This window comes from Silene latifolia, chromosome 5, assembly GCF_048544455.1.
Source record: "Silene latifolia isolate original U9 population chromosome 5, ASM4854445v1, whole genome shotgun sequence".
NCBI classification, from domain to species: domain Eukaryota; kingdom Viridiplantae; phylum Streptophyta; class Magnoliopsida; order Caryophyllales; family Caryophyllaceae; genus Silene; species Silene latifolia.
This window is the reverse complement of record NC_133530.1, coordinates 56,482,538-56,490,575: the sequence shown is the minus strand read 5'-3', so window position 1 is coordinate 56,490,575 and position 8,038 is coordinate 56,482,538. Positions and strand designations below refer to the sequence as shown.

At 39.3% G+C, this 8,038-nt stretch overlaps 1 non-coding gene across 1 annotated transcript; it reads right to left on the bottom strand.

The window, feature by feature from the left end:
- Positions 1-2,860: 2,860 nt before the first annotated feature.
- LOC141658085 (small nucleolar RNA R71) lies at positions 2,861-2,967 on the bottom strand. The gene has a single exon (XR_012548993.1). It is a non-coding gene; the product is annotated as a small nucleolar RNA R71 (small nucleolar RNA).
- Between the last annotated feature and the right edge of the window lie 5,071 nt (positions 2,968-8,038).

The window sequence follows — 8,038 nt, the reverse complement described above, 5'->3', positions numbered from 1 at the left end:
AAATTAATTAATAACATGTATAAGACTACATGTGACATATTGTGTGACAAATGACAAATTGACAAAATAAAATGGTAGTTCATTTTAAGTAGGTGGACCGAATTGGAAGAGTATGTAGTGGGTTGTGCTTATATTATTTTATGTGATAGAATTTAAATAATAAGCCTACACTACACTAGCCTTACATGCCTAAGATTTTGAGAAGACAAAAGCTAAAAAGTAAAAGACCATATATTGGTCTCCTCCTCCTAAAAACCGTGACCCCTCCTCCTCTTTAGTGGATGATTTTTCTCTAATTATTCTCTTAATGCTTGTCCATTCAAATGACATGCATAGTTTTTCCTCTCTCACATATTCATCCTTTTTTTTATTCATTAAAACATGAGATTTTTGATTGAAATTGTTCATAAAAGATTACTAAAATTATTAGTGTAATATATGAGTATTAGTAATCAATTTTAAGGTAAACTACTAAACTAATATCTAGCTAATATTATTTAGTGGGGATAAGGGATAATCTTGGGTGCAATCAAGAGGAGTGGCTTCTATACTTGAGGTCTTTGGAGGATCATCCTTATATATGGAAAGCTCAAGAACAAGTGAGGTAGGAGACTTCATTTGTGCCCATTTGGCCGAAATTTTCATATGGTATGAAACGATTTTTCCTTACTCTTAATCTAGTTTTGCATGCATAAGATCTTTAAGTTTTATGACTAAAACTTTAAACCAAAATATGTGATATTTAAAATATGATTTCCAACAGGGACGCTCGTCCAAGAGCTCCACAATCCGAGCGTCCCACCTGCCTGGTCGCTCGTCCACCGCCTGCACAATCCGCTCGTCCCGACCTTTTGGACGCTCGGATTGTTCTCCAGTGCAACCCGACTTCTTCTTATTCTACTCGGGATGCGCATATTTGCGAAAGACTAGCAAAAAGGAGACTCGCATCTTTCTTCGAGAGGAGCATTTCCTCAACTTTTCTTAAGGACTTAATCGTCATTTAAACCCTTAGTAACCCTAATTTGTGCACCTAATCCCCATTATAAATACCCCATTGGACTAATTAGATTATCATGTTCTTCTTATCAATCTTTAGTGTAGTTTATATTATTCTAATCTCTCTTGAATCTTGTAATCAACTTTTAATCAAGTATTAATACAAATCTCATTTCCTTAATTTCTCTATTGTTCATCCTTTATTTTGGGTAATTGAAGATTATTTGGGTTTATTTGGAGGATTGACAACCTTCCAATCTTTCATCAAGTACTTATATTATTCTTTGCTTATTTTTTTGGAATCATCATTAGGTATAATTCTCTTAATCCCTTTTTAATTATTGTTAATCATCTTTACTTATTCATCATGTTTTGCTTTGTTGATATGATTGATAACCTTGTTAACATGTTAAACTTGATAATGAGTGAGTAGTTTCCTTAACTAGGGTTAATGGGGAATTGGGGGAAACCAACATGGGGATTGATTCATGCTTAATCTAATATGCTTTCATAATTAATTTGCTTGCTTGTTGTGATTTCAACTTATGCACATGTTATGTTTGATGAAATGCGAGCCTATGAATCCTTGCATTTTTTACCCATCACTTATCTTTTCAATGAGACTTGTAAGACATAAACCAACTCGAGTCTCATTAGACCATGCATATTATTGGATAGGGAGGATTAAGTCGACTTGTAGGTGTTGTACAATCTAATCGATTCGGCTCCGGGATCCAAACCTTCCTAGGGATTATAAGATATACATTAACTCGATCCCATCACAACAATAATTACTTGCATCTAGTTGAAAATATATTTGTATGATCAAATCCCATGAATCCCCTATGAACCCATGACACCCTAGTGCTTTTAATTAATTGTTTACACCTCTTTTTAATCATCTTGCTTGTTTACTTTTATTATTATTTAGTTTAGTGATCTTCTTATCTCAACCCAAATTGTGACACCCTTAGACACCACTACTTGCAATCGAAAATCCTACATCAATACCCGTCCCTTGGGATCCGACCTTTACTTGCCTCTTTACTAATAGTAGAGTTGTTTGTGAAGATTATGAATATTGTTTTGGTCCAGGTACTCCTAACGACAAGTAACCGAAATCTAAGCTAAGAAAGCGACCGACCAAAAATGGCGCCGTTGCCGGGGATGGTGTTAACTTGATTTGATTTTCTTTGATTGTTATTAGTTGTGTCTTTCTTTGCCTTGGGGAAGTAAAACTCCTCAAAGTTTGTTCTAATTGTTTTCGAGTTGTGTGATATTTTGCATGACTGGAAGATCACAAGGTAACTTGTTACCCATTGATCACGAAATTGAAAGGACTTTGACAACCAATAAAAGACTTGCTAGAAACACTTTGAGAGGTATTGGTGAGGTTGTAGATATTCATTCAAATACTCTTGAGTTCATCAACCCTTTTGCAAGAGAAGGTGAGGAGAACCCAACACAAAATCAACCACAAAATCAACCCACAATGCCTAAGTTTTCATCACATTCCGTACCAACCGAGGAGAACCTACCCAATGGTACTCCCACACCACAACACTTACCCGGAAATTTTATTGCTATATCCGCATTTATCCAATTAGTCGAGAGAAGCCAATTTGGGGGGATGCCTAGTGAAGACCCTCATTCTCACATGGCGACTTTTTGTGACTATTGTGATACGATTTCACAAACCGGAGTGACTCAAGACCAAATTCGATGGGTCTTATTTCCTTTTTTTCTAATTGGTACCGCGAAACAATGGTTAAAGAGCCTTGATAAGGCTACTCTTGGAATTGACTCTTGGAAGAAGTTGGCTCTAGCTTTCTACAAAAAGTTCTACCCTCCGGAAAAGACTAACATGCTAAGAGCCCAAATCACGGGTTTTAAGCAAAGGGACGAAGAATCTTTGTATGAAGCTTGGGAGCGATTCAAAGGAACTTGTCGCTCATGTCCTCATCATGGACTTAGCGAGTGGTTCTTGGTACAACAAATTTGGAATGGTCTTTATGAAGACTCCCGAAACATTCTCAACATGGGATCAAATGGTATGTTCACCGAAGTTGACGATAATCAAACTTGGAACAAGATTAAGGAAATGGCGGTCCATAATTCACAATCTAGTAGACCTCGCAAGGCTACTAGAGGAGGAAAGCATGAAGTGGACTCTATTACTCAATTGGGTGCTCAACTTAGTGCTCATATTGATACCATCAACTTGAAGTTTGAAAAGGCTATGGCTAAGCTTGAAGAAGCCTCAAAATCACCAAAGCAACATGTTAATGCCATGGTAGCATCTTCATCGATTCCAAATGGAATATGTGAGAATTGTGGAACTTTGGGACATGACCAAAGTGAATGTAGGGGAACAAGTGAGCAAGTGAATGCTTTTCAAGCATACAAAAGTGGTACCCCTTATTCCAACTATTACAATGAAAACACCAAATTCCATCCAAATCTCTCATATAAAAGCTAAAATGTTCAAAACCCTAACCAACATACACCCCACCTCCAATGAGAAACCAAAATCAAAGACCCTTTTACAACCAAAACCAAGGTTACCAAAATCAAACTCCATACAATCAACAAAATGACCAAGGTTTTGATGTTCAAAAAGCGGTCCTCCAAATGCAAAAGAATCAACAAGAATTTTTCACTCAAATGCAAAAAGATAGCCAAGCAAAAGACATCACCATCAACAACATCCTAGCCCACACAAAAATGTTGGAAACTCAAATGACCCAACTAGCATCTTCAAACTCTCAAAGATAAAAGGGGCAATTACCACCTCAAAGTAATCCCCCAAGACATGAATCGGTTAGTGCCATCCACTTGAGGAGTGGTACAAGATATTAAGGGCCAAAGAAGCAAGTTGAGGATGAAGTTGTGGAGCCTAGTGACAAGGAAAGAGTTGTGCAAAACTCTAGGGAAGAAGAACCCACCAATCAAGAAGTTTCAAAGAAGAATGAAGAAAAGGCCAAAGAGAAGGAGCCCATTGTGATTAGACTTCCATTCCCGAGTCATCAAGCTAAGCCTAAGTTTAATGACCAACTTAGAAAATTCATGGAAATTGTGAAGAATTTAGAAGTCTCGATTCCTTTCACGGAATTGATCAATCACGTTCCGGCCTATGCAAAGTACATAAAGGACATTCTTACAAAGAAGAAATCAATCTGGAAGCTTGAGACTATTGCCTTCACTAAGGTGAGTAGTGCCATCCTTCAAGGGAGTTCACCTTCAAAGCTCAAGGATCCGGAAAGCTTCTCCATTCCATGCACTATTGGTGACACTACAATCAACAAAGCTTTATGTGACCTTGGGGCAACTGTTAGTGTCATGCCATATTCGGTTAGCAAGAGGCTAGGAATGGGAGAACTCAAATGCACCAACATCACGCTTCAAATGGCGGATAGATCGAAAAAGACACCTTTAGGGGTATGGGAAGATGTTCCCATGAGAATTGGAAAATTCATCATCCCGGTGGATTTCGTTATTGTTGACATGGAAGAAGACTCCAACATTCCTATTATCTTAGGAAGACCTTTCTTGCACACCGCGGGAGCGGTGATCGATGTAAAGCATGGAGAGCTCACCCTTGAAGTGGGAGATGAAACCATTACTTTTAATCTTGACAAGACCATGAGAGCTCCCCGATTACATGAGCCATGTTTTATGGTTGATCACTATAGCCGGAAAGATGATAGGAAGAAGTTGGAATTTCAATGGAGAAAGAAAGTGGACGATGCCCCATCAAAAGAGCAAGGAAATTACAATAATGAGAGCTTGAAAAGCTCACCCATGACAAGTGAAGAAGAAGGCCTCATTGGCCAAGACAAGAAAGAAGGAGAATTGTCTTTATCAACTCAAGACTTTTTTAGTGAGCAAGTAGACGAAATATGCGGTCTTTGGGATGATAAGTTTGAAAGGATATTCAATCCCTATATTGGTAATGCTATGACCCAAGGCCATCATGGAGAACAACAAGTGCAAAGATCTATTGAGGATCTTTATCATGATAATGAGCAAGCTTTCGACTACTTCTTCAACGTGTTGAGTAACATCAACAACACCTTGAACATGCCCTCTTGACATCTCACATTGGATGAGAGTTTGGTGGAGTCCTCCCTAACTTGCATTTCAATTATTCTATTGCATTTTTGTCATTTTTGGATTTATATTTTTGTGCCTTGATCAAGATATTCATCATTTTGAGAGAAGTGAGGGAGGGACTTATGAATTTATTGATGTGTAGTGCTTTGACTTAGTGTGGGGATAGCAATTGCCTAGGCTATTCATGCCTTTGTAGTGCCCCTACAATGAAGAACACAAGAATTGAAGAGTGAAATGACACGGGTAACGAAGCACCCACTGATGGACCTAAATCCGTGTGGTCAATGAAGAATCCGAGCGGCCTGGGGGATAATCCGCTCGTCCTGAAGAAACCCGAGCGTCCCAGCTATCAGACGCTCGTCTGGTGAAGCTGCAGAAATTAAAATTTGGGTCTGACTGTTAATCCGAGCGTCCCAGCCAGAAAGACGCTCGTCTCAGTTTGGACGCTCGTCCATCAAGAAAGACGCTCGTTTTTTTGCTGCCAAATTCTAGGATTTTTCCCTGGAAAGGAATCCGAGCGTCCTAAGCAAAAGACGCTCGTCTTATCTCAAGGAATCCGCTCGTCTTTCCTGCGGTCCGCTCGTCCTGTGGCGTCTTTTTCTGAACCCATTTTCTGAAGAATCCGAGCGTCCCGACCCCTGGTCCGCTCGTCTCCTTCTGCAAATTCAAAACTAACGGGTCTTTTTAAACCCTCCTCTCCTATTCATTCTCATTACTTCAAAATATAAACACTACCCAAAACCCCCAAACCCTCATCCTCTCCATCAACAAAAACAAATTTCCTCAACCAAATTCAACCAAATCAAATCCAAACTTCCTCACAACAAAAATTAATCACTCCTTTTGCAACAACAAGTGATTCAAACACCAAAATCTTCAAGTTTTGAGTCGATTTTTAGGATACAAAGCAACATTCATTCATCCTAAATCGATTTGGGCATTACTAGAAATCGAAGATTTCAATCTTTCATTGGTGAAATTAAGCAAAGGAGAATGGCAAGAATAAAAGGTGGAAACAAGGCACCCCAACAGAAGACACTTTCCAAAAGGCAATTAGCTCTTCAAGCAAAACAAGTATCAAAGGCTTTGGTAATCCATAATGCAAGGTTGGAGATTCAACGACAAAATCCCCCTATGGAAGCTATTACTTCTTCAACTCCGGTCATTGAACAATTATCCGATTATCCGGAGGTAATTTTCACTTCCGACTCCCATAGGGAGAAATTCCTTCTCTTTGCTAAGAAAACCATCATGCCTACTAAGTTTATTTGTGAAGATGCATTGTCAAAGTTGGGTGTTCTTGAACAAACTAAAACCTTTTTCGAGTCTATGGGGTTAAGTAAATTATTTACAATGCAAGAATTGACATACCCCTCCCTTACCTTGGAATTTTTGAGTTCTTTGAAAGTCACAAGGGTGGAGACTCGAACCGTCATCGAGTTTCGTCTTGAAAATGTTGATAGAAGCTTATCTTATGGCGAATTGGGTAAGATATTTGGCCTTAGTGATTACCCGACATATACAAAGACTCTTATCAAGTATGACCCCGCTCCTCTCTGGATGGCGATTTCCGGAAGGAAATTCACACGTTTTCATGATTTTCGTGCTCTCTTAGTCCACCATCCGGGCATTAGAGTATGGCATAAGGTCATTGGGAATACTTAAATAGCTAGAAATGGCACAAATCATCTTACCAAACTCGATTTTATTCTTCTTGAGTCGGTTTTGAACATTGGGAGAGAATTCACCAAGCCATACAACGCTCTATGACTTTTGGTTGATCGATGGCTTAATGTTGATTGTGGCAAAGAAGGCACGACCTTTATTATCAATGGAGGACTAGTTACCTATTTGGCTAAGCATTGTAACCGGAATTTCAACAAAGACAACACTTATGTGCTGGTAAAAGGAGGCCATCTTATCGATTTGCCCACCATGGTTCTAAAGTTTAAGTGGGTCAAGAACGACACTCTTGACAACAAATATGGGTGGTTGACAAATGAGGCTAGATCCTTCACTTTGCCTAGAAAAATTTGCCGATTGAATGTTCACCGACCGAACTACCTTCTCCCACTCTCCGAAGAGGCCGAGTACATCATTCAACACCAAGGGGACGAAATCGCCGAGCCCTCCTCCTCCATTATCACCCCACCATACCCATTTGAATACCACGAGTTCAATCCCAAAGATGCCAAGGCGGGAAATGATTACTTGACTGTACTCATGAGGGAAATGCATAAACAAGCTTACAATGATAGAGTTGATACTTACAAGGCCCAATATCCGCCCCTCCTACATCTAGCTAGGCAAGGACTTCTTGATCCATCTTGTCCTTTGCCTAGTTGGGCGGATAGGGAAGTATTCTTTCCTAGCACTTCTAGTCGTGGTAGACTGGGTGGAGAGGAAATGGTTGTTGATGAGAGTGGTGACCAAGAAGGAGAAGAAGAAGAAGTTCAAGAAGAAGAGGAAAGTGAGAAGGAACAAGAAAGTGAAAGTGAGAGTGGACATGATTCCACATCTATGGAGGTTGATGATGCCTCAAGCGAGGAAGATGATGATAATGATGATACGATAGGTGAGGACTAGCAAACTTTTGGAGGCTCCTACATTCTTACACCTCCCTTATGGTTTGTCTACTTCTCTTGTTTTTATTTTATCTTGATCATTATAAGGAGTCCTAGCAACATTGGAGGACTAACACCTTGGCATCATTAAGGTGTTCATTTTTTGAAAAATCCAAAATGACAATTTTTAGTTTCATGCATTGCATTCTATGTGCATGAACTCCCCCGAAATTCTTGACATTAGAAATAATGTCTATTTTGGTTTAGGGAAGTCCATGCATATGCATTGGGAGCTAATCTAAATTATGCTCTCCGCCATAACAAAAACACATGCATCATGTAGTGTAGTTTAGTGTAGTTTGCAT